Below are 27,892 nucleotides of genomic sequence, written 5' to 3'. Positions count from 1 at the left end.
GTAAGCACAGTGATAATATAGATTTCACTATCTATTCAACATTCTAGTTAGAAAGAGTCACATTATGTCTGGCCTGGTAAGTTACCCAGCGGAAAAAAAGGCAGTGATGAATTCTCCCAGCTAGAGAGGACATTTATAGGTGAATAGTTATGGTATTGAAATAGGTGCTCTTTAGAGATTTTTTAAAAATCCAATTTTTTAAAAGATTTTATTTATTTATTTGGCAGAGAGAGAGATCACAAGTAGGCAGGTAGAGAGAGAGGGGGAAGCAGGCTCCCTGTTGAGCAGAGAGCCTGATGAGGGCTCCATCCCAAGACCCCAAGGACCCCAGGACCATGATTGGAGCCAAAGGCAGAAGCATCACCCACTGAGACACCAAGGCTCCCTTAAAAAATCCAATCTTTTTTAAAGATTTTGTTTATTTATTTTACAGAGAGAGATCACAAGTAGACAGAGAGGCAGGCAGAGAGAAGGGGAAGCAGTCTCACTGCTGAGCAGAGAGCCCGATGTGGGGCTCGATCCCAGGTTCCTGAGACCATAACCCAAGGTGAACTCAAAGGCTTAACCCACTGAGCCATCCAGACGTTCCCCAAAATCCAATTTTAAAAAAAAAAATACTTATCAAATCCTAAATTATGCCTAAAAAATATAAATATATGCCTAAAAAAAGGATGCATCTTCCATATATTCCAAATATCTGGCTTCTGTTTCCTTTTTCCTTCTGATATTGATTCAGAATAAATATTGAAAGTACAAACTTTCAGTTATATAAGTTCTGACAATCTAATGTACAGTATGGTGGCTCATTAAAATAAATCAGTTTTGTACACTTCAACGTTGCTAAGAGTAGATTTTAATCATTCTCACCACATAACACAAGTTAACTATGCAAAATGATGGGTTTGTTAATTATCTTGATCTTGGCTTTCATTTCACAATGTATATGAATATCAAACCATCACATTGTGCACTTTAAGTATATATACTTAACATTTGTCAATTATTTCTTAATAAAGTTGAAAAAAATGGGGAAAAAATTTCAACCCAAACAAAGAAGGATTAACTGCAAACAAATCTTTGACATACATAGGATAGCAATTTAGCTCTGGGACCAAATTGCTTAGTAAAAAGATTTGAGTTTGATAATACATTTGCAAATGTGTAAACTTTAGCTTTTTAATGCCCGGGCAAAATACATAAAATGTCTCTTGCCTTAATTCTGGGAGTAACCAAGAGCACTGGCTGTAACACACACTGTTTTTTGTTTGTTTGTTTTTTCCTAGCTCTTTTCCCACCCTCTCTTCCTAAAAGATTAAGAAGCAGACTTTTAAGGTTTAAGGCTGGATCAGGTGTTAGCTCAAGATATACTCCTGTTACCTTGTGTTGCAAAAACTCTAACTTTTGAGCGATTCCTATCCTGGGACAGGCGAACTCTTCAATGTCAGTATACATCTGTGGTGCTGATAACAGCAAACACCAATTAACAGTAACCTTACAGAGAAGGTTCACTACACGCCAGGCACTGCATGGGGAGCTTTACCTATTTTGTAGCATTTAATCATTGAGAACAAAACAAAACACAATACCCATGAGTTACATATTACTTTTGAGAACTATAGCACAGACAGTGGAGACTGACAGCATAGGTTCAAATCCTGGCTCTACTGTTTACTGTCAATTTGCCTCCACTGACTCTCTGAATCTCTCTATTCTTTTATGGAAATTAAGAAATGATACTATAGTATCTCATAGGTTTGTTGAAAGGACCAAATGAATTGATATACTTAAAGCCTGTCCAGCATATAGTAAGTTCTGTGTATTAGTTATTATTTAAATTTTATGAAGGGTATAATTTAAATTGGAGAATTTAAATGACTCACCCAACTTTATTTGAACTCACAGAAGTTAGATGCCAGAATCTGTTTTTATATAGTATGCTACAGATATGTGTTACATTTTTGCCAATTTTGTTTTATTTTTGAGATAATATTAAAATAGAATATTACTGAGAAAAATTCCAGTTAGACACCATAGCTCTTTATTTGCATACATGAATATATTTTAATATAAATACTATTATATCATTACTTATGCACATGTATAGTATGTCAAATATTTTTTCATGTTTGAAAACATGAAAATATTTATTAATATATACATTGTTTGTACTAGTACTTACATACACCTTTAAGCCTCTGATTCTTGGAGACTAAAACTTTATAAATATGTAATGCTTATTCTTTCCACATTTTCTGCACATTATCTTTATGATATGTATAGTGTATTAAATAAAATTTTGAAGATGATGTGGCCTGCAAAGAATAAACAGCTGATTACCTAATAAACTGTTCGGTAAAAGTCTTTATGTAGAAAAATAGCCTACACAACCCAAGAACTCAGGATTGTCATGAACTTCCCACAGCATGCAGATGATCACCAAAAAGAAGACGGTAATAAAATCACATTTATTTAGTCCATAAATCAATTCAAACACTTTGTGTTCTACCTGGTAATGAAATCCTGTTAGTCAGTGAAAAATGTGTACATAATGCACTCTTGGGTGGGAAGCTGTGTGACATTTTCACCTTTCTAGTAAGCCATAATAAATTATTTCAGCAGCTGGTATTTTTCCCCGTGTGCATATATAACCACTGAACTGGGAAACGTTGCGCGCGCGCGTACGCATACACACACACACACACACACACACACACACACCATGAACATAAAACTGAAATCAAGCCAGCCAAATCAGACTTAAACATACTCTAAATATTGTTAAGAAACTGACTTCAGTGTCTACTCCCTAGAAATGTATCAGGGATTTTAACCATTTCTGAAGATCAGCACAAATATTGCCTATCATATGGGTTAGGGAAATAATATGAGTTCCCTTTGGGATTATGGCCATACATAGAACCAGGAAAGAATGTAATATCTGTTATCCTTGAGTTTCCTTTAAGATCATTCTCTGGGACTATAAATTTCTGAATACTCCTCAAGCATGGGTCTTCTAATTCTATGACCTCAAACCAAAGTTCAGGTAAGGATTAACTGGAACCATCTGATATGGACTGAAAAGCCAAAAAGAGGAAATGAAATCACATCTTAGACTATGTTACCTAGAAACTATGCCTGAGACAAGAATCCTTTGAGAGAGGTTTAATTGGCCATATGATCCCAGGGACTAGAAATGAGGAATAAATGGGAGTGAAGGAGTCTTGGTATGTAGAAAAGACACACAAGGATGTGTCATCCCACCCACCAAGGATAACTGGTATTAAACCCTATAGAATCTTCTGGTGAAACCTGTCAAATGCTTCTCAGAATAGCAGAAGAAACTGCAGGAAGACAAAACAAACAAACAAAAAAGACACTTTTACTTATTTGATCCTATCTCCTTGTAGTTCAGGAGTTGATTGATAAAGCATTAGCTCCTCTATCATTTCTGGTTCGCAAACTTCCTGTCTCAGGTGTCAAAGAGGCTACAGGTAAGGGAGTAAGAGGCAGAAGGAGAAGCCTAATCCAGTGCACCTGCACCAAATTTAACTGGTGACCACAGCAGTGACCGGAATTTGAGATGAAGATTTACAGAATGTACAAGAGGTTTGGGTCACATTGCCTCCCTCGTTAAAAATCCTACTATTAAGACAACCAATTAACAAAAATTAATTCCACTGAAAATTTTTAGAAAGTTAAATCATTTAGGAAATGGATTGTTTTAAAACTGAAAGCGAATCTCTAGTTTGCAATATTGTATTCACTAATGGGAAAAGGGAAGGTTAAATGCACTCTGGGTTTCTCTCCAAAACTTTCCCCTCACTGCCCCTACATTTTTCACATTTTCCTTCTAATTCTTATAATTGAAATGCCAGGAAAATCCCCTGCTCTATTTCTGTCCCAAATAATAGATTTAGAGAGCAATGAGATACCATCATTACCCTGATGATATTCAGCTGTGCCATTCATTTCCTCTGGACTCAGATGGCGCGGAGCCTCTAAGCTCCCTTCAGCAGCCAAGTCCGGAGGAGAGATGAGCTGGCATACTTCCAAATCATTAAAGACAGAGCGATCTGGCTGGTATGCTTGAGAAACACCAAGGGATTTGAAAAGAGGAAGTTTGGGCTTTCTCAAATGAGGTGACTCACGCAAACCTGCCTGGTGTCAGTCTATTTCTAGATCTCAATCTGCTCAAGCATTTCAGGCAGCACCTATGGAAATGAGTGTCTTTTGTCTTCTTGCATTTAATTTGAACCTTGAAAACCTTATTAAATGATTCCATGTTTGCTGGGGAAATCTTCAAACTGACCTTCGAGCAGGTGATCAGCACTTGGGTGTTGGTTTCCGATGGTCCTGTGAAACAGAAAACTTAGAATTCCTCAAAAGAAGAAAGAAAAATGTGTGTCTAAAGTATTAATTTTAAATATAAGGTCTCTATCAACTTCTCTTTTAAAAAGTAATTTTAAACTGGAATATATAAATGAGATGAGACGTTTACTGTCTTTACCCTCCTTTCCTATCTGCAGACAGTGTTGTAAGAGGATATTTAAAGACAGGTCCTCAGAACCAAAATCCCTGTAATTGGCCTTGAGTGTTCCCCATGTAAAACTCTTATCTTCTGATATGCCCCGCCAAGCCACCAGATCATCACTGCTAAGGAAACAGAGAAGAAAGTTGCCTTCAGAATGTATTTATAAGTGAGTAATACATGTGAAATGAACATAGTTAAAAAAAAAACACACACACAAGAGGCACTTGTCAGTTTTTAAATGCACAATTGTTACAGTGTCAGAGAAGTATACTATAGTCAGTTTTGTCACTAATGGTTTATTTCCCATTAAAATTCATGGGAGAAATAAAACATCAATGACATTCTTCCCATCAAAATGCATCAAGTGACAGTAGCGTTTTACCATGTGGTTAAATTGCCATTATCTAAGATAGATGACAGTTCTTTCAATGATTGCCAGCACTTCTCTTAGAGGCGATGATAATGTCTTTGCTCTAAGTCTCTGGCATAGAAAAAAAAATCTTAATATAAGAACAGCTATTTTAGAAACATGAGGTAATATTACTTTTTTCCCCACTCTACTACAGATATAGTTTCATCATGATGCCAGAAACAATGCCAAGAAAATTCTTTTTCGTTAAATTATTTCACATTGTAAGGCAAAGATATAAACAGATGATACTCTGGATAAGCCTATGCTACTGCAAGAGTCTTATGAATTCAAGATGGTACTCGATTTCCTAAAGTACCTGAAATTTCCCCGTTACCTTTTTGAAATCAAAGTCTTCTTTAAACTTTTGTCACTTTCCATTTTTTTAAAAGTCATAAACGAAATAAAGCGTGACAAGTATATTTTTACTAATATGTGACCTCCATAGATATTCAGTAAATATTTGCTAAAAGACAATGTCTGAGTGATATATTTGGTTTTCTCATCTCCTTGTTTTATATAACAGGTGTGTTTATTTTGGAAGGAAGGAAGTGAGAGGAAGGAGGTGGAAATGATAAACTAGTATGAAAGAAACACGCCGTTCATACATTGTTCTCAGGATTGCTAACAGCTGAGGGGTATTACATTATTATATTATTTTACTATTGTTTAAATTTATGCTATTTATATTATTTATAAGAAATCTTCTGCATTTAAAATATTGTAGTTTCAAAGCGCACATATGCAAGTTTTACATATATTCACATTGTTCACAGATGGAAGCTGGAAAAGTATGATTTTCCCATTCTTACATCAGGGTACTTAGTTCCAAAGCCACACAGCAGACATCCTTGAACTTTAACTTCTGATCCAATTGTCTTTCCCTTATTCTTGCTACTCAAAGTATGGCGTGTAGAGCAGCTACATCAAGATCACCTGGAAGTCTGTTGAGAATCCAGAACCCAGGCTCTCGGCCAGACCTACTGAATTCAAATCTGCTTTTACTAAGTTCCCCAAGTGACTGCTCTGTACATTCGAGCTTAAGGAACACATCCTTCTGCCACAGTCTCCTTCACACAGAACTGCCCAGAAATTAATTAATTAAGATTACTGACAGGAAAAATTTCTTATCCATATTTTATATCTAGTACAACTAGTTATCACCCATGTGCAGGAGTACTTTAAGAGGGTGATGTTTGTTGGTGACACTCTGACGGTGTGACCATTATTCACACTTACAGAGAGAAGATTCTGCTTCTTATCAGGTTCATTCTGGACTGAGTCTACCCTGTTTAACACGGTTCTGCTCTTTCCAATGAAGCAGAGACTAACAAAACTAAGTTCATCCACTCAAGCCAAGCAAACAGGGTTTTGAGACTTCTACGATTTTGGCATTATGCCAAACATTTGATGTATATACAACTATATGAAATGGGTTTTAGAGATCAAGAAAATGAGGCTTATAAATAATGTCCTCATAGTCATTTAGATAACTGAGTGGGAAATCAAACCTATGTGTATCTGACCTCAAAGTTTGTCCTCTTAACCAAAGGCTACTCTAACTTCCTAAGTTATGTTAAGCCACCATTCACACATGTGTGCGTGTGTGCATGTGTGTGTTTGTTTTCTAGACAGGAAATGTGGGAAGATGAGACTGTATACACTCCAAGAGCCCTATGATCTTTATCCATCTCAAACTGTAGATGTTTATTAAATATAAATTGGGGAGGCCTGGGTGGCTCAGTTGGTTAAATGTCTGCTTTTGGCTCAGGTTGTCATCTTGAGTTCCCGGAACCAAGTCCAGTATTGGGCTCCCTGCTCAGCTGGGACTCTGCTTCTCCCTCTGCCCCTCACCTTGCTGTACTCCTTCTCTCTCTCAAATAAATATATCTTTTAAAAAATATATAAATTGATACTATATCCATTGATTAATATTTCCTGTCAATTATTAGTTAATATTTGAAATCTTTTTTTTTCTGTATTTCCCCGCTAATTTTATACTTATTAAGAATTCCTCTCTTACTGTCGTTTCTCTGAATATATTATTTGATCTTGGTGTAATTGGGTGAATGTAATCATGGGCCACAAATGTTTTCAAATATTTCTGGATGGGTATAAATATGATTGCCATTGTGAACATATTAAGAAAAAAAAAAGACTTGTTCTGTTACTTCAAAGACCACAAATTCTGATAACTCGAGAGAAGATAAATTTAGAACATAGAATTTTAATTTCAACTCTGCCTCGCATTATGGGACCTTAACAAGATGCTGAATATTAATGACTCTCATTGTCCCTTTCTGTAAAATGGAGGTGATTATATTTTGCTGATAAGGATTTTATCATGATATCAAAACAACAAATAACATACATAAAAATTTCCTGTCATTCAATAAAATGAAAAAAGGCAGTTTGTTTGTTTGTTTACCAGGTCAAAAGATACTGAAAATTTAATTTATATATTAAGAGAAAGTGCATTATGAGAATACCAATAACCTAGTGACAGCGCCTTTGTACTTGCTGTTCTTACTGTCTGGGCTCTTTCCTCAGAGGATGTGTGTACTTCTCTCCTCAGTTCAGGACACTGCTTAAATGGTTCCTCAGAGAAGACTTCTCTGACTGTTGCATCCACAATAGTGGGCTGTGATTCTCATCGTTTTCCACCAGAGCATTTATCTTCAGTTACTCCCTAATCCCAGAGCTGTGTTTGTTTATTATAGGTCTCCTGCCCTAGAATACGAGTTCTATGAGACTGGGGACTTCAGCTGCTTGGTTTACCACTTTATCTCTAAAAGCCCAGAATAGTGACTGGCAAGTAGCAGATTCACAGCAAAAGTTTGTTGAGTAAATGAAATAACTAGGTTCATGTGTAACCATAAGCAAAGGATTAATAAAAATGTCTTTACTACTACTACTACTTTCAGCTAATCTTAATTATGTACCAGGAATTATATACTAATATCAACAAACTCTCACAATTACCTGTGGGAGTATATACCATTATCTCCATTTTCCAGATGAGGAAATTAAAGTTTAAATTATACTAGATGAAGTCACTGCTTCTCAACCTTGGCTGCACATTGGAATTATCTGGCAACTTTTTTTTTTAAATATGTTCTTCTCCTTTTTATTTTTTTTTTGTCCATTTTATTTTATTTTATTTCATTTCAGTGTTCATGCACTACACCAGTGCTCCATGCAATACATACCCTGCATAATAATACCCACCACCAGGCTCACCCAACCTCTCACCCTCCTCCCCTCCAAAACACTCAGTTTATATCTCAGAGTCCACAGCCTCTCATGGTATTGCTACCCAAATCCTAATCTCAGAGTTCTGATTTCAGTGCAATCCCCACACTAAAGCAATCAAATTTAAATCACATCTGAAAAAAAAAAAAAATCTCCAGGAGTAGGGACAGAGAATCAGTACTTGCTTTGAAGTTCCTATGTGATTCCCAATTATAGCTATCATCAAGAACGTTTCTCTGCCTTAAGTAAATTAAATTCCCTCAGGTCACATGGGTAGGAAGTGGTAGAGTAGATATATGAACCCAGCTTTTCTGACTTCTACTCAATGTTTCTTCCATATTTTGCACATCTACTAAGGTAGAATATATGATATTTCAGTACCTTGTCAACTATAATATTGCAAACTGTGACTTTGAGATAATAACGGTATTATATTTAATAGCACAATTTGAAATCTGTGATGTTCTTATATTCAGCTTAGCTTCCTTAAATGAAACCAAAAACAAAACAAAAACAAAATAGCCCTTACTACACTCCCTGTTCCTCTGTGCCATAAAGATGATTTATGGAGTAAAATACAGACAGAGGAGCTCTGTATCCTGTCAATAGAGATGAAAGGCCAGGTCCTTAAAACCCTTATTTAAACAACCAGAGTAATGTTAAAAAAAAAAAAAAGAAGATATGTTACACAAGCACCGTGCTGTACATTGAAAAAAATACAAATGAGGAAGACTTCCAATGCCAAACACATTACCTTTCAAGTACGCCTGAAAATTTAAGAAAGAGAAACAAAAAATAAATGAGGGTCTCTATAATATAAAACTTGGGTTAGTTTTGAAAACAGGTGATTACAAAAGTTTTTACTTAAGTTCCAAGAGATCATAGTATTTCTAAGTGTGATAATACTTTTTAGGAAGATAGCTTCAACAGTGAGAGACTCCTTCGTGTGAGAATTACTTTTGACCAGATTTATAGACCCAGACAGCTCTGAAACAGGACATTTATATACTGGTAAATAACACAGACTCTGAAGTGAGAAAGGCAGCTGTGGAATGCAGTACCACCACTTTCTGGATCTTGGACAAGCTCACTAACATCTTTGAGACTCACGTTTCCTTGTTTCCTTGTCAGTCAAATGAGAATAAAATATACCATTACCACAACACATCAGTAGGAGGATAAAGGAGGTAATCTAGAGAAAAACATTAATGTAGCACCTGATGCATATTAAGTATTCAATATTTAGTTGCTATTACTTGAGTCATCAAACATGCTAGTTTTTAGAATTAAAAAGGATTTAGATTCATTGGACGAATTCATGTAGAATAAATCCAAACAGGCAAAAGTCTGTCCATGTTTTGTGCGTCTTCTACTGTATTAATTGCTATGGGAAATAATCAGGAATTTAAGGAGTGTACAACTCACTTGGGAAAGAAAGGAAAGCCCTGAGAATTAAGAACATCACACGGTATCACGCTGAAAGTATTTGGCACAGATCAACAATCATCGCACCAGAATGGATAATAAATGTTAGTGGAGCTTGGGAGAAGTGATCACTCTAGTTAGAATGGAAAAGTACGCTTTTTCGCAACGGGTTTGCCGCCAGAACACAGGTGTCGTGAAAACCACCGCTCATCCTAAACCAGAATGGGGAAGGAAAAGACTCATATCAACATTGTTGTCATCGGACACGTAGATTCGGGCAAGTCTACCACTACTGGTCATCTGATCTACAAATGTGGTGGGATCGACAAAAGAACTATCGAAAAATTCGAGAAGGAGGCTGCTGAGATGGGAAAAGGCTCCTTCAAGTATGCCTGGGTCTTGGATAAACTGAAAGCTGAACGTGAACGTGGTATCACCATTGATATCTCCCTGTGGAAATTCGAGACCAGCAAGTATTACGTGACCATCATTGATGCTCCAGGACACAGAGACTTTATCAAAAACATGATTACAGGCACATCCCAGGCTGACTGTGCTGTCCTGATTGTTGCTGCTGGTGTTGGTGAATTTGAAGCCGGTATCTCCAAGAACGGGCAGACCCGTGAGCATGCCCTTCTGGGCCGTTTCGCTGTTCGTGACATGAGACAGACGGTTGCTGTGGGTGTCATCAAAGCAGTGGACAAGAAGGCAGCTGGAGCTGGCAAGGTCACCAAGTCTGCCCAGAAAGCTCAGAAGGCTAAATGAATATTATCCCCAATACCTGCCACCCCAGTCTTAATCAGTGGTGGAAGAACGGTCTCAGAACTGTTTGTGTCAATTGGCCATTTAAGTTTAATAGTAAAAGACTGGTTAATGATAACAATGCATCATAAAACCTTCAGAAGGAAAGGAGAATGTTTTGTGGACCATTTGTTTTTTTTTTGTGTGTGTGGCAGTTTTAAGTTATTAGTTTTTAAAATCAGTACTTTTTAATGGAAACAACTTGACCAAAAATCTGTCACAGAATTTTGAGACCCATTAAAACAAAAGTTTAATGAGAAAAAAAAAAAAAAAAAGAATGGAAAAGTAAAACCTCTAAAATGATGGGACCACTTAAAAGACAACTGAAGTAATAAGAATGACCACATATTCCATTTACTGGTGTCCTCACTTACTCAGTAAATCGTTATGTAGTGCTTGCTACTAGCCATTCTCTTTTCCCTACTTGCTCTCATACCACGTCTGACCACATGACGCTTACGTTCTAATAACAGACACCAGGAAACAAATGGCAGATAATCTGTTCACATCATGATCCCTCTAGATAATGTGTCGCATGAAAATGTTTAATTTTTTTTTTTTTTAACTTTCCCTAGCTTCATTAAGGCGTGATTTAAAAATAAAAATCATAGGTGTGCCTGGCTGGCTCGGTCAGTTAAGAGGCCTACTCTTGATTTCGACTTAGATCATGATCAAAGGGTCCTGGTATTGAGCCCTGTGATGGGCTCCATGCTCTCTGGGGAGCCTGCTTGAGCATTCTTTCTCCCTCTCCCCATGCCCCTCCCCCTGTTCTCTTTCTCAAATAAATAATCTTTTAAAAAGAAAAAAAAAGAAAAATGATATATATTTAGGTTGTACATTTTTAAGATGCACAAAAGGATGATTTAATATACATATATATTTTGAAATAATACCTCAATCAAGTTAATGGACACATCTATCAATTCTGTAGTTACCATATTCTGCTTTTGGTGATACGAACACTTAAGAACTACTCTCGTAGCAATTGTACAGTGTAATAATAGTCATTATATAACTATTTGGCAATAGTCATGTAACTAAGACTTTAGTTAATACAGTACTATTAACTATAGACCACCATGCTGTACACTAGATCCATACAACTTATTCATTTTATTGAAAAGAATTTTAAAAGGATAAAAGAGCATAATTAGTACAGGGCTGTATTTCAGTAAGAGTGGTCAAAGGAGTCTGAATAGAAAAATTGATGATTAAAGGGAACCAGATAGGCAAAGTTTCTGAGAAAATTATTCTGGAAAGAGCAAACCCCAAGAGCAAAATCCTGAGGAGAAAATGAATGGACATCTTCTAGGATCAGTAAAAACATCACTTGTCCAGAACACTGTGAGTAAGGCAAAAAAGGACAAAAAGAAAGATGAAAGGAAACAAGATGTGGGTGGATGTAAGGTGTATAGAGGACTTGACCATATTTGGCAACAGATTGGGGTTGGCACTGAGGAGGAGGAGTAAAGGAGAAATGTAAGTTTGAACCGGAAAGAGTTTTCATTAACTGAAAAGAAGATTTCGAGAAAAGGAGAAAATGTGAAGGAAGACAAGATGTTTGATTTTTAACAACTTAAATTGTGGATGACGTTGCGACATCTAGGGGCAACAAACAGCGGGAGATACTGGTAGTTAGATGAAAAGTCAAGGTTAGATAGGTTTTAGAAGTCAATAGCTTACAAGTAATAGACAAATTCTAGAAAAAGCAGAGCATGTGAAACAGATGCTGAAAGATCAATTAGAAGCAAAAGATGCATATATATATATATATTTTTTTCAAATTTAGTCTTTTCCTAAAGTTTTCTCTCTCAATAGTGGGGCTATCTGACATCAAGTTATCAATCCTGGAATTAAACAAGTTCACAAATTCTTTCACACTCCCCCTCTTGAATAGATGTCAGCTTTACTGACTTGTTTCTAATGAATGTAATGGGATGGAGGTGATGCTGAGTGATTTCCAAGGCAAAGTCATGAAAGGCTCTAGAGATTCTGCTTGGCACTCTCAGGGAGTGTGCCCTTGAAACCCAGCCACTGTGCTATAAAGAAGGGAGGCACCCACACAGAAAGTCCACACGTGGGTGTTCAGGACACAGCTCTAAGATATCTCATCATTAGCCAGCCTCAAATCTCAGGCATGGGGAAAGAGAGACTTCAGATTATTCCCTCTCCCAGCCTTTGAACTGCCCAGCAGATGCTAAGTGATAGAAAGATGAGCTGCTCCTGCTAAGCCCAGCTCAAATTGCAGATACCTGAGCAAAATAAATATTGTCAATGTTTAAACTACTAAGTTTGGGATGCTTTGTTACATATAACTAGGAAACGATATAAATCACAAATTCAAAAGCTATTTATAATATTATTTATTTATTTATTTTGCACCCAGGCCTACTTTATTTAATCCATCTCTAAATTCTATGGATTTTTTCCTCCTACATAATCTCTGAAATTTCCTCCTATGTAATTTCTCATTCATTTCTCTCCATTTCCATCATGACTAGCACAACCCAAGTTATTAAAATTTCTTGCTGAGAAGACCTTGCTTCCATTTTCATCACTACAAGCAGCATGTTATCTTTCCAAAACACAAATCTGATCATCTATGTCTTCGGCCTCTGAACAACAGCAGCAACAACAAATGACTTCCCACTGCTCTTAGAATGAAACCAAACATAGCATAGCCTTCAAAATCCTGCATAGTCGGACCCCACTAGCCTCTACAGGCTGATTTCAAAACAATCTTTATCTCCAGCTACTCTGGCCTTCTCAGTTCTCCACCATATTCCCTCCAGCCACAGCCTTTGTACAGCCTCCTCCCTCTGCTTGGAAACTCTTCCCTCTCTTCTTCCCATAGTGAAGTTTTCCGCATTCTTCAGAAGTCTAACTAACCATCATTTGGTCAAATAAACCTTCCCATTTCTAGGCAATGATTCTATTTATTGTTTTTAGTTGAGACAAACGTCACTTACGATGTCATAATTCTGACTGAATTGCACATGTGTGTGTGTGTGTGTGCGTGCGCACGTGTGTGTGTGTGTTGTTTCCCCACTTACCACTAGTACGTTCAATAAGGACAGAAAACATGCTCATTATTGTTTCATGTTATGGTCCCAGAGCCTAGGCCAATGCCTGATGTACAGAATGCACTCAATTAATAATCTATAAATATGTGTAAAATAAATGAAGACTAAATATAGACATTTTAGTTAGTAGTATAGAAGAAAACTGTGATGCTAAAAATTAAGAAAGTGAAAGGAGAAGTAGGATAGATGTCTACTGGTAGGGGTCTATTCTGACCCAATGGATTATAGTCTCTCATTTGAGTCTTATCTGATAAAAAACTCAGAAAATTGGTCATTTTGGTAAATCATTTGCCAGATTAACTTTAACAAAACAATTAATAAATTGATATGTTATTCTTCCATGGAAAGAGGCAATAGACAATTCCTGAAGATACAGTTCATGCGTGTGTGTGTGTGTGTGTGTGTGTGTGTGTGTAGAGAAGTAAAGGCAAGAAGGGATACAAGAATGAACAAGACAGGCATAGAAGAGAGTAATAGAGGGACAGAGAGAACACGCTCTAACTTTAACTACAGCTTGAAATGGTTAATACGTAGATGTGGCAGGAAGTGTAATTTCTATTATCTAATCTCCAATTTAAAAAAAAAATAAAGAAAGGTTAACGAAACAATAATGGAGGGGCCCCTACCTTGCTATTTCCAAATAGCAAGATATTTAAGATATTTATAAATAGCAAGATGGAGGATTTCAAATTTTAAATAGATATTGCCTACTCTGCTTATATTTGCCAGCCAAATCATTATCCATATAGAAATATTTTTATAAATATTATTATTTCTTACTACTATGCACAAATGACATTGTAATAAAATTTTAAGCAATCTTCCAATGTTAAATAACTTCATAAATTTACAGTGCCTAATAAAAACCAATAGAAAAAGGTATCAAGAATACTAGCCACATTTTTTAGTGCTTGAAGACTGTAATATTTATGGACTATTTTCAAAGAAAATATCTTTCTTTTGCTTGAAGAATTCAATTTTCCTGCCAATAATATAATTACGTTTAGCTTGCTGATGGCACTATGTTTCTGTTGCTTTTGCATTAACAAAATTTATCACATAGTATACTATTTTCACTTGTCGTTGTAGTTCTTAAGCCCAAATTTTGTGTTACCTGTGAAGAAGGCTTTTTTGTTATACATTAGTACTCTAGTGATTATTTTGTTTCTAGCAAAGGGAAATACTGTATTTAGACTTTCTTTACTTCTGGCTGCATAATTTGAATGATAAGGTTTAAGTGTAATGGAGTAACAAAAATGTATAAACTTAGTGGCAGTGCCTATTTTAACACAATATACACATTTGAGATTTGATTGCAACATTAAAATAAAATGAAATTGAGTAAGATTTAAACTACAAAATACATACATGTATATAAACTTAGACTTAAATGCATGCTTATTCATACGTATCTACGCATATATATTAGTTACCAATGGCATACAAATTTATAGAAAACTGAATATTTTATTGCTAAGACCACAGTATCTTTATCTTTCATCACATATGAGATAATATGATCTTTATAAGAAAATAGACTATATTTTCAATTCTGTCAAGATAACATCATTTTTTTTTAAAGATTTTATTTATTTATTTGTCAGAGAGAGAGCGAGTGAGAGCGAGCATAGGCAGACAGAGTGGAAGGCAGAGTCAGAAGGAGAAGCAGGCTCCCTGCAGAGCAAGGAGGCGGATGTGGGACTCGATCCCAGGACGCTGGGATCATGACCTGAGCCGAAGGCAGCTGCTTAACCAACTTAACCAACGCCTGAGCCACCCAGGCATCCCAAGATAACATCATTTTAAGGAGAAAGTGAATTTTTGATTCTGTTGTAAAACATTAACTTCTTGGTTGTTGTACAATGCTTTGGGAAATCACAGAAGATATAAAATTGAAACTCCGTTTTCAATGTTTTGTATTATTATTGCCTAACATGCAAGGTTTTGATTATTAACTGTAAATAAAGAAAATAGAACTGGGTCTTGAAAATGAACAGTAATATATTAATTAGTGAGTCTGGTGGTGGGTATTAAGGAGGGCATGTATTGCAAGGAGCACTGGATGTGGTACATAAACAACGAATCATGGAATACTGAAAAAATAAAATTTTAAAAAGAAAATAAAAAAAACAAAAAAATAATATATTAATTAATAGGGTTAATGAGATTAATTTCAATTTTATATACATACAGATCACAATCTGGACACACATACACATGCAACTTTCTTTAAAATATCAAATGTGAAAGTTTTGAATTCTTAATTAATTTGTATTAGATGGTTTAAATCTATTCTTACTTCAGCACTCTCATCTACTTTCTCATGACCTGAACACTGTTACAATTGTCTTGGACAATGCAGAACCTGGGAATTTTTCCTCTTCATTTACTAGTTAGTGGAGCGGTAAGACACAAATCTACTTTTGTAGAAATCTAAGTAACCAACATCAATTGTGAATTTATCAAATTGTGAATTTATAATACTGTTCTATGTCCTTTGACAAAATATTGAATCAGATTAATCTAAAGCATATCATAGAAACTTATATTTTCACATTGACATTTTTTTAAAAAAAATATCCTCCTAAACATTTTAGTCTTCAAAATTCTAAAGAATTCACTAAAGATTTATTATCATATATTTATCTTCATCCACACCCACTAAACTCTTTTTTTTTTTTTTTTTTTTTTTTGCCTAATTGTCTACTGGATCTGTATCTATTTATCTATACATGAGTCTTCTAATTAGCTTTGGCACTTAAAAGAATTACTGGCTGACATTGGTTAGGATAAATTGCTTTCAGTATGGAAAGTTGTAGTATTTACTAAAATAATTTATAGCAATTTCATATTTGTAATTATTTTTTAGTTTTCTTTCATTGCTATTGGTTGCCACATTTTTTTATTCACTGTGTTAGTAACACTTTTTCTGGATCCATGGATGGAAAGTGATCAATCCCCTTTAGAGCCATCATGGCAGTCATGGTCCATAGAGTCACACAGGCTGCTGAGGAGGAATTTAGTGCCCTTAGGATTAAGTAGGTTGTTTCTAGGCTGTTGGGAGACAATTCTCTGTGGGTCTCTTGTGTGTTTGCATTTCTTGCATGCAGAATCATTTGTTCTGGACTATTTTTTCAAGAATGTTTATTTATCAAACACCCTTAGAAGACTTCCATTTAGAAAAAGTGCCAGATTTTCTTATATCTTGGAAGATAGGGCTATATCTCCCTCCAGAGCAATGGGGCAAGCATGACTATTGCCCTTTATAAAAGATTAGGGTTCTCGAAAGTCAGTGTTCTTCTCCTGCAATGCACAGCATGTGCACAGTTATCTTGTCCTCTTTATCTGGGCATGTGGAAACAGGGACTTGAGGAGCTGACACAAAAGCTGAAACTTTGATTACTCCTATTGGTGTGAGTAGTAAACTTTTTAACTGCTGCCAACATCCATGAAACTGTGGAAGTGTAACTTTTAATTTGGAAGTATGCTAAAATCTCAGGTCTTTTAGGTTTTGATAGTTTTGGTTATGAGAATGGGATTCTGACCAAAACCAAGACCCTTTAAGAGAAGAATGATGGTGTCACAAGCCAATTAATGTGATTTGACAAAAGCCTATGGAAATCAATGGCAAACACAATGACCACATTGAATGGTCCAACAGGCAAGAAATGCTCCTCCAGTTTATTGTTTGTTGAATGAAGGAGGAAGCATGGGGGAGAGGAATGCTGCAGGATGAGTACTGTGAAGTAATTTCCAAGTTAGCTGTCTTAACGGAATGCTAAGTATGCTAACTCTCTTCCAGGTAGGAAAGTATCTTACCAGGTTGGCAGTCAGCTTCAGGTACACACTGTAGTAGCAATTAGTGTTAAGGTTTGTATTAGAAAAGGGACAGAAGTTTCTACCCACTTGCTGAGAAGCTACAGATATGCTTATGTGCACTATAGGTGAAATAGGGAAATTTATGACTACTTTGGGAAGAAATAAGGTTAATAGTTAGGACTCTGGTTCACTTCACTTCAGAGGTGAGAGAGTAAGAAGACTAATGCTTGATGAGGAAAAATGACAATAGTGGGACCATCTAATGACTCAGAACTTTCTGCAGTGTATAATGTCAACCACAGATCCATTTGGAGATAACATTAAGCGGCTTCAGAATCTCTGACTATGAAAAGGACTTTTTCTCTGATGAGACCTACTGGAACCAAACTGCTGGTCAAGCCTGCATTACCCAAAATGCCACCATTGCTGCTCAGATCAATCATCTTACTGGACACTGCAATACGTATATTATTATCAACTGGGCACAAAATAAAGGACTCTATGTTTCTGATGCAGAAAAGATCATCACATCCAAGATTTGTGATTTCTGCCAAAAGCTGTCCCATTTGTCTTGTGGTAGGGAAAATCACATTACTTAAGTCAGATTCCTGCCTGCTTCTGGCAGATTGACTACAACTGGCCATGACCTCCTCTCAAAGTTATCAGTAGTGTGTTAGTGCTTCATTAGTGGTTGACACTTGTTCAGGTTATGGTGTTGCTGATCCAGTCTGATAATCCAAATCCATACTACTGGAGCCTTGAAATAAAACTTGTCATGTTTTTGGCTTTCAGAACTATTTTCAGTCTGAAAGTGGATGAACTATTATCACAAAAGCCATTAAAAAATGGGCTGATAGTAAAAGAATTTGATGGACTTTTCATGTTCTCTACCACCTGCAAGCATCTGGAATTGCTGAGTATTAGAATGGACTCTTTCAAAATGGACTTAAAAAGTCCCTAGCTCTACCTCACCCCTTTCTTCTGGTCTGCGAGCCTTTCTAAGGCAGTTTGGTCACTGAATGAGACCATCTCCAGACAGGGATCATTGTTTCTTATCTACTTTCTGGGTAATGAACAAAAGGGCTAGGGTATATACAGATCTATTTTGCAGTTTGAGATTCTATCTTGACCATTCATGGTATGGCGTGCTTTGTCATAGATTATAAGAATAATGATCACTTTGTTAAGTATACAATAATCACTGAGCCCCTTTACAGAAGCCCACATGGACCAAATTTGGGGACATATTGGGTCTCTGTAAGTTTTATAAAAATGTATTTTATACAATATATTTTATATGATATATTTGGAAGAAATATCCATATAAGAATATTTGCTGATTAGAGAAAAGGTAAATAAGACACAGATTTTGTGGCAGTGAAGGCAGGACAACACTTGGTAGAGAGGGAAAGTGCTTTTTTTTTTTTTTTTTTTTTTTTTTAGGAAAATACCTTAGAATAGCATTCCCAAACTGTTGTGAGTCCATGAATTTAACTTATTGGTAGATTTGTTATCTCTGGACCAATGTCTTTTACAATGGTTTGACCATGATTGCCCCTTAAGCTTAACCAAGAGGTCTATGGAAACAGCAGGAGATAGCCCCAATTTCTACACCTCCCAGTTAAAACACATTTTGTTACCTCCATATATTTTCCATTGCCATGCTTCTAGTTTTTACTTTGTCATTGCATGGGGTGGACAAATGTCAACCTTCTGGTGGTCTAGATGGATAGGACAGAGAGTTCTTCCAAAACAAAGACCAAACTCAATTATTTGAACTTCACTGCAAAAGCTATTTTTTAACTAATTTTCTGGAAGCACTTTGAAATCCCTATCAACTGGGGTCCCCTGACTGATGTAGTCCTCCTTGGAGGTGGGGGCAGCAATTTTATAAAACAGGTTCTTTCCAGAGGCATGAGGTATGCCCTAGGGGCTCTTCTTATGGGGAGACATGTATTAACCAGCCTTTCTTCTAAAATATGGTGATATCTGTTTTAGGGGTATTAATAAGAGATATTCAAGAGTTTAAGGAAACACCACCTATAGATCATGTAACAATAAGATAACTGTGGAGATCTCACCACATATGGTTACCTCATTTTCTTGAGGGAAGCTACTGGCCTTAGCTGAAATGATCAGTGACACCACCTTCATTCTGAAGTCATTTATATCACTCTCAACTTCTGGCTAGAATTGTTGAAGATGGTAGAATTGCCCTATACTTCTGCCTTGTGGGCCAAGACAATTATTAATGAATCTGATAGTATTGGCTTAACATCCTGGGATGAGTGTAAATATCAATATGTAAATGAAAGGAAAAAGCCACATGATTTTCCAATGTAGACACTGAAAGTTGATGTAATTTGTTATGCTACTTGGGTCTGGGTCTCTGGGGATTGGCCTCATTCTGTAGTGTAGAGTCTTGTTGATAATAATCTTAATTAAATGCTGGATGATGAAAATTGAATGGATTTGTTTCCAGCCTCTGGCATTCAGATTAATTTGCCTCTGACTAATGGAAATTCTCATGGGAAAATGCACCAGAAGCGAAGGCTAGAGAAATGAGGGTGGATATTGTCAGGAGGCAATTCTCCATGGGTCTATCATAATTGCACACATCTTGCAAGCAAAAGCACGGTCTTTGTTCTGGACTATCTTTTTAAGGCTGTTTGTATATTGAGCAGCCTTGGAAGACAGAAATGGTATCTCCTTCAAGAGCAAAGGACGAATATATTTACAGTCTTGGAAGATAGAGATAATATCTCCCACCTGAGCAAAGAAATAGGCGGGAATATAGTCCATTATAAAAGATCTGGATTCCTTATGCTCAGGGTTCCTTTCCTATAATGCAACCTATGCACGAGCAGCTGTTATCTGGTCTTCAAGAACTGGAGCTCAGGGAATTGGCAACAATGATAATGATTGGCCTCCTCCTCCTCCTCCTCCTCCTCCTCCTCCTCCTCCTCCTCCTTCCAACTACTGCTGGGAGTAGTAAACTGTCATTTGTCGCTGACCTAGGAGTCTTTTAATATCTACTAGCATCTATAAAAGTATGTCAAGGTCACTTGTATGTATGCAAGTATGGAAAAACCTCAGACCCTTCATAGTTCTTGACACATTTCTCTGACATCCCTATGAGGCACATACTGAATTCATAAGACTGGAAAATAGGGGTTTTTTTTTGTTTGTTTGTTTGTTTGTTTTTTAAATATCACCAGAGTTACTATCAAGCAATATCCTACATGATTTATCAAGAGAATAACACACACACACACACACACACACCACAGCTCACATACCTTCTCATGCTTTAATAAAATCAAGCCAGATTTTTTTTATCACCAGAGTTCCTATCAAGCAATGTGCTATAAGAGCTATCAAAAAAAACAACACACACACACACAAACACACACACAGCTCACATATCTCCTAATGCTTTAATAAAATCAAGCCTCTATAATATGAGAACTCTAAACTTCACTAACAACAACAACAAAAAAAACCTCTCTAATAATTAAAAAAGAGATAATTGTTATTTTTATTTGTTATTTAGTCTTCCCAACCACCACCAATTACTAGGATCAATGGTTACTTATTAGTTAAGATGTGGGGAGTGAGACAAGTAAGGAGTTTACATGGCAGCAACACAAAAAATTAAATTAAAAACCTAGTTAAGAATTATATATTAGACCATTCCTTTCTCATAGATCCTTTCTTCATCTGATCCAAGGATATCTTTTTTGTTTTGTTTTGTTTTTTAAGATTTACTTTATTTATTTGACAGAGAGAGGCACAGTGAGAGAGGAATACAAGCAGGGAGAGTGGGAGTGGGAGAAGCAGGCTTCCCATGGAGCAGGGAGTATGACATGGGGCTCTATCCCAGGTCCCTTGGATCATGACCTGATCAGAAGGCAGACACTTAAGGACTGAGCACCCAGGTACCCCCAAGTATTTCTCACTGGCTATTTCTCCCTAAGGCTTCAGTCTCCACATACCACTTAATATCCTACCAACTTTCCAGATTTTTCCTAAATAATATTGTTTCCCTTATTTTTTCCAGAATATGGCCATAGGGCCTGAATATCCATTTGTAAAATTATCTGTTTCTTTAAAAATTCATCAGTGTATATATTAACCATAACCTCAAGCTTCTTAGGGTACATTTTTGAAGTATAATTAGGTATGCCAATGTTTACCATACTTTTTGATTATGAAGATAAAAGATAAACTATGAATATCTACCCATCAAAAAGGTGAAATCCGAAATTTGGGAAGACCCTTAGTTTTCAGAAGAAGTGGGGAGGGGACTTTTCCAAGGGACAACTAAGGGGAGATGAACCAGAAAATAGAGAAGTTAAATAAGAAAAACTGTTTGGACAAAATACACAGACCCAATTGAGTGAGGATTTAGGTAGTACAGGAAAAATAAAAAAATAAAAAAAAAAAGAAAGAAAGAAAGAAAAAGAAAATCTGCCCCAAAGAAGAAAAAAGTCATATAAGTTGAAGCAGAGTCCATTTTTTCCCCAAAAATCCTCCTAAGAACCAAACCTATGTGAAACTTTGCACAGTTTAACTGATTATTCATCATGTCCAGGGGTTTCTATATTCTGCACTTTTCTCTGTTTTAAGCTCTTTAGCTCACTGTGGAGAGTGAAAACACCACGAACTTTGAGATTGTACACATCTAAACTTGAACCCTGGTTCCAGCACTCAAGAGCTGTGTTTTCTCATTTGCTTGATCTACTTTCATCTACAAAAGACAAAATTATTGCATTATAATAAGATAATATGTATAGTCAGCACAATTCCTGTGAAAGAGAGGAAATTAAAGATACTGATATTACTATCACCAAAAACACACACACAAGAGGAGATAATTCTTGAATCCAAGTATTTTCTTTTCACTAAAGGGACATTTAGGGCTTGCTGGTATTTAGCTTTCTGGAGCAGTATTTGGGGCTAAGAAGAAATAAAGTTGAAAAGTTCAGGAACAATATTTGGGGCTCCAAAATACCACATTCAGAAGTTTTGATGATGTACTACATGCTGGCTAACTGAACATAATTTAAAAAAAATTGAATTCAACAATTAACAATGGGTTGTTTGTAGAATGGGGTGGCATAGTGGAAGAGTTTGGTTTTTATTTATTATTATTAATTTTTCAACTAGAGTACTCTAGATATGGGGAATAAATGCAAAAAAAGAGAAACTGGAGGTGAGAACAGTTAGGGAATGGTTGACATTACACACCCCAAACCAACATCTTCCAAAATGTTTAGCTCAAATCAGCATTTACTTGGAGCCTGTGTTACACACTACATTTCTACTTTTAAAGATAAATGACAAAACCAGAAATATTAAAAAGTCTGACAAATTCTATAGTTAAAGTAATGTAACAAATTGTCAGTTTGTCTGATCACCTTTCCTATATGTTTATTATTAATACTCAAAGATAACTTTAGAAAATACCAGCCTACATTATAATAATTATATATATATATAATTATATATATAATTGATTTCCTTATTTCCTATAAATAAAATTATTTTTTAATTATTATTCTTCAGCATATTTAATATTTCTAACCCTTCTTAGCTTTAGACAGCCTGGCAGGGTTCTTATAGGTATATGTCACATATCAGTGTTCAGTGCTGGTCTTATGCCCATCTATCTATGATCTGCACTTGCCTTTTTAAAATCAGAGTTCCTCTGCCCACTCTCTGTATGCCACTTCAGTGTCTGTAGATATCTTCCCCTACACAAATTCTTTTTGACTCTAGTCCTCAGCCTCTGAAAGTGCTACTGAGCCATAATATCTTTACAAGATTGTAGGTAAATTTCAATTACAATTTATTTGAAATTGCAGTTTTTCACTCTAAATATACTAATAATTTCCACTATTTCCTTCTTTTGTGATTATAATTTCTAAAATAAACTACTCATATTCTTCCCAGGTTTTTAATTTTATCAGGCAGTTATGAGGGTTGGGGGTTGGGGAACATGTTCACATCACCAGTTCTGTCAGTATTTCCTAACAAATGAAAACATTCAAAAAGAAAAAAAGTAAAAGGTAAGTGCAGCCTTTGGTGTTCATGGCTCAGAATGTATGCTGTTGTATTTAATTAATAAATAGTTTTATGTTTATGAAAATGAGGAAAACTGGAGTCCTTTTATGAAGTCCTCACAAAACATTTTTTAACAACATGGTCTTTGTGATATAATTTTCTTTTTAAAAACCTAAATAGGGGTGATTAGGTGGCTCAGTGGGTTAAGCCTCTGCCTTCGGCTCAGGTTATGATCCCAAGGTCCTGGGATCAAGCCCTGCATGGGGGGGGGGGGTCTCTGCTCTGCAGGGAGCCTGCCCCCCCCCTCTCTGCCTGCCTCTCTGCCTACTTGTGATCTCTCTCTTCCTGTCAAATAAATAAATAAAATCTTAAAAAAAAATAAAGTACCTAAATAGGTAGGAAAAATATTATATGCCACCCTTGGATAATTTTGAAAGAAATTTTGTGCAGAAAAGAACAAAATAAATGTAAAAAAATGGTAAGTGAGCAGCTTTCCAGAAGGCATTCCTAAAAGTCTTATAGAAAGCTACATTTGATCTGTGAGGAAGTAGATCTAGAAAAGCAATAAAATTCTTCTCATTTCTTTTGCTTATTGTTTTCTATATGTAAATATTTTGTCGCCTTTTCTTTTCCCCTTAGAATTTGGTGGAAATATGCAGAGAGATGTGAGGTGTGCTAATGGTTATTAAAAGGTAACAGTGTCATAAGACCCAAAGTATTTATTTTCAGGATAAATATATAACAGCAGATTCCACTAAATTTAAATATTTATCCTTCAAAAGTTGAAATAGAAGTTTATCCAAGGCCAAGAAAATGACCGTGAACTTTTATTAACTTTATTTGTTTATTTATGAGGGTGGGGAAGGGCAGAGAAAAGGGAAAAAGAGAATCTTAAGAGGGCTCCATGCCTGGTATGGAGTCTGACAAGGGGATCAATCTCATGACCTTGAGATCATGATCAGAGCTGAAATCAAGAGGCGGAGACTTAATTGACTGAGCCGCCCAGGAACTCTGGAATTTCATTAGCTTTAAAGAGGCTTAGAGCATCACGAAATCATCCAAGATAACTTTTGTAACTTGTGTGAAACCTAAAAAGAGTTTTCTAATGAAAGAACACTCAGTAAGAAAGACATAGTGATGTTAACTATATAATAGAAATGTGAAATTTGAAATAAACATTCTTTACAGAAAATATTCAAAATAATAAGCCAGTAAAGCAAGTGCTGTGTGAACTGTATAATCTATAGACAACAAGGAAAGGATATATGAAATTAATACATATGTTGACATGTTGGCATTTATGGCAAACTTTAAAAAGAATTCATATTTCATAAAGTCATAGTGTTATTTAATTTTCTTCTCAAAACCATTCCCATGCTGCAAACTTACATTTGCCTTGCCTTGTTTCCTTGGAATAAATAAGCTTAAAGCTATCCTAAATAGACAGCAGAAGTGCAAATGAAGTGCAGCTCATTCAATTGTGACCCCATTTCATTTCTTCCCACGAAACATATATCTCAAAAGTAAATCGGTGCCATTCCCAGCTGGTAATACATGATAAGTATGAAAATGAGTCCATCTTTGACATTTAACATGTAATTTTATATTGCTCTCCTATCTGGATGTGTCCAGTAAGAAGTGGAAGTGGTGAGCGGCTGCTCTGCCTTGGTGACCTGAATGCATCAAACTTCCTCTTTGCTACTCTGTAGAACAGGAATATGATATGTGTAACTAAATGTTGCAAACAGCCGGTCTGTGAGTACATTACTCCTGGGAAGGGGGGAGAGACTCCCTAAGAAAACAGAATATCATTTCAGGTTGTTTTTTTGAACCCTCAAAGCAGTTAAACTGACCAGTTTATCTCAGAGGGGATAGATGAACTGTATTATCTAATCCTCTGGAGACTTTGATTTAATTGCTGTGGGTTAGGACCTAGGCATGGGTTTTTATTTCAAAAGCTCTCTAGGTGATCGTAATGTGCAGCCAGGGATGAGGACCACTGGGCTAAATGAAACCCTGAGGATATGATGCTGTTTCTCAGCGGCTGACTGCTTGGTGACTTCCACCAGCTCTTTCTAGTCCTATCAATGTCATCTTCAGTTCCACCTTGCTTAATCACAGAACTTCTGGATTTCTTCCTCTCCCTAGATAACCTCATGTACTTTATAGACAAAAAATGGGGGAGGAGGAAGAGCACCATTTGAGAATAATGCCTTCTTCTGATTCCCTCCTGTAAAATTATCTGCACCTTCATTGTTACTTCTTCACAGTCTTCTGCCTGAGAGGAGAGGGTGTGTGAACTCCTATCCAAGTTCAGGGCAGTGCCCTTCTATTCTGAACCCCAGATTCTTCATATTGGGGAACCGTATCTTCCAATTGGTCCGGCTCTCCCCTGTATCTTTAACCACTCACACGCACCTGAGCCATGTCCTCATTATTGAAACCTGTCATATCTTAAAAACAACCTTTCAAAAACAAAAACAAAAACAAAAACAAAAACAAAAAACCTTTCCCTAATTTCATGCTCCTATTTGCTAACATCACTCTTGCCTTTGCCTCACAGTTCAGTTTCTGCTTTTCACTTCAAGCCTCAATTTTCTCACCTCATTACTCATCAACTATAGCCTTGTGTCTTCCACACCAACAATTCCAATGAAAATGGTTTTACCAAGGTCACTGGCATCCTCTTGGTTGCTGAACTCGATTGAGTTCTTATTTTTCTCACTCACTGTGCAGCATTTAACAATGTTGACCACACTTTATCTATAAAGTCTCTCCCCACTATTTTGTTACAGCACCATTCTCTCCTGTTATCCATCTCTGCTTCTAGCTACTTCTGCTTTAGTCTCTTCCACAAGCTCTACTTTCTCCTCTTCTCCATTATATATTGGTACCTGCTCCAAACTACTTCTCCTCTATCATCTTCTCTGCATTTCTCTTAATCGAAAGTCAAACTTAATTGAAAGTCAAACTGGACACCCTGCCTTCAGGGTCACCCCTCCCCAGTCTCATTCTATTTTCTATAACACAGTGCACCCTGATATTTTATGCATTTTCCCATGTGGTTCCCTCTATTTGATGTACACTTCACAACCACCACTGTTTCTTTAGCCTTATCTACTGCGTTTTCAAGGTTCAGCTCAGCTTCTTCCTCAAAGTCTTCTTCATTTACCCCATATAACTTTTTTATAACTTTTATATAACTCTAGCATGGAGTTTATGATCAATTATTGCAATTTTATATTAACTATGGGATCTTCTCTTGTCCCCCCCCCCCCGCACCATTGAGAGTAAGTTCATTGCAAGTAGAGATTTGTCTTAGTTATCTTTTTACCCTTACGACTTACCCCAATGTCTGACTGACATATAATTATCACTGAATAAATACTTGTTCAATGCATTTAATTAATAAGTAATCCTTATTTTAGAGAAATTTAAAAGCAAAAATCCTCTCCTTCTTTATGCATCCAAAACCCAGTACTTACCTTGTCATTGGCATATATGATCCTTCAAAGTAAGATCCATCGGTTTAACCAACATATCTCCTTTTTTCCCCACCTTCAATAAGTTTATGCTCCTCCATATTTCATTCATCAGTGTTTGGCTATCTTTCTAAAACAGGTCTCTTTCATGACCCTGCAGTTTTATGTGAAGTTTTCTGTCTTGTATATCATTCCATATATCAACTTATAGGTCTGTCTGCCTTTCCTTCTTAAATCTTTACTCACTTTTTAAAATCAAATTTTCTAGACTTTTCTAAGCAGAGTAGTTACTTATTCTCATTGAATGTAAAGTTCTGTGTCTGCTCACTTGCAGTGTCTGTTGCTGTGATGTCTGGTAATACACACATTTCTGTTGTGTTTTTCCCACTAAAGTAGAGCACTTATCTTTAGAGAAAGATAATTTCTGACTCATCTTTTTTTTTTTCCTTTTATCTAGTAAATATTTAGCACTCAAATATCAATGTTGTTTAAAAAAATGAATGATTTCCAAAATAAATATACAGTAATATTCAACTCGAAGAGAAACTAAGTGATATATTCATAGTCTATTGAATTTATCTCCCAAAGGTTAACATTCTCATTTTTGTCTTCTGTCCTTCCTTTATTTTGAATTGTCTTTATGACATAAACACTGTCTATGCAACTGTGCCTCCGTGGCCTTAGGGATGTTCTCTGGTTGTTTCATTTTGAATGTACTGTTTTCAATGAGACTATAAATTCCTCAAGGGCATGATTTGTTCAATTCTGTTCTGTGCTTCTTACATTGTGTCTAGCTTAGTGGGAAACAAAACATTCATTCAGTCAAGTATCTGTGAGGGTGTCTGCCACGTGCCAGGCAAGGCCAGTTGTTGAGGTAGGGTTGCTGTTGCTCTAAACCTAGATCCACAAAAATTACCATCAGACTAGCTAAACAGAAAAACATAGCTTACACCTTAATACAAGGAAAGGTCTGCCAAAGTGTGATAAATTCTGTGTGTTCATATTAAGGGTAAAATTTATAATT

The 27,892-nt window shown here is 36.2% G+C and overlaps 1 protein-coding gene across 5 annotated transcripts in view; it reads right to left on the bottom strand.

Annotated features, from left to right (window-relative positions):
- The window catches only part of CSMD3 (CUB and Sushi multiple domains 3), a 1,245,805-nt gene that overhangs the window by 639,391 nt on the left and 578,522 nt on the right, over positions 1-27,892 (bottom strand). The window lies entirely within an intron of this gene.

Source organism: Mustela nivalis, assembly GCF_964662115.1.
Source record: "Mustela nivalis genome assembly, chromosome: 2".
Classification (NCBI taxonomy): Eukaryota; Metazoa; Chordata; class Mammalia; order Carnivora; family Mustelidae; genus Mustela; species Mustela nivalis.
Note: the sequence above shows the minus strand (reverse complement) of the source record. Positions and strands in the feature narration are given on the sequence as shown.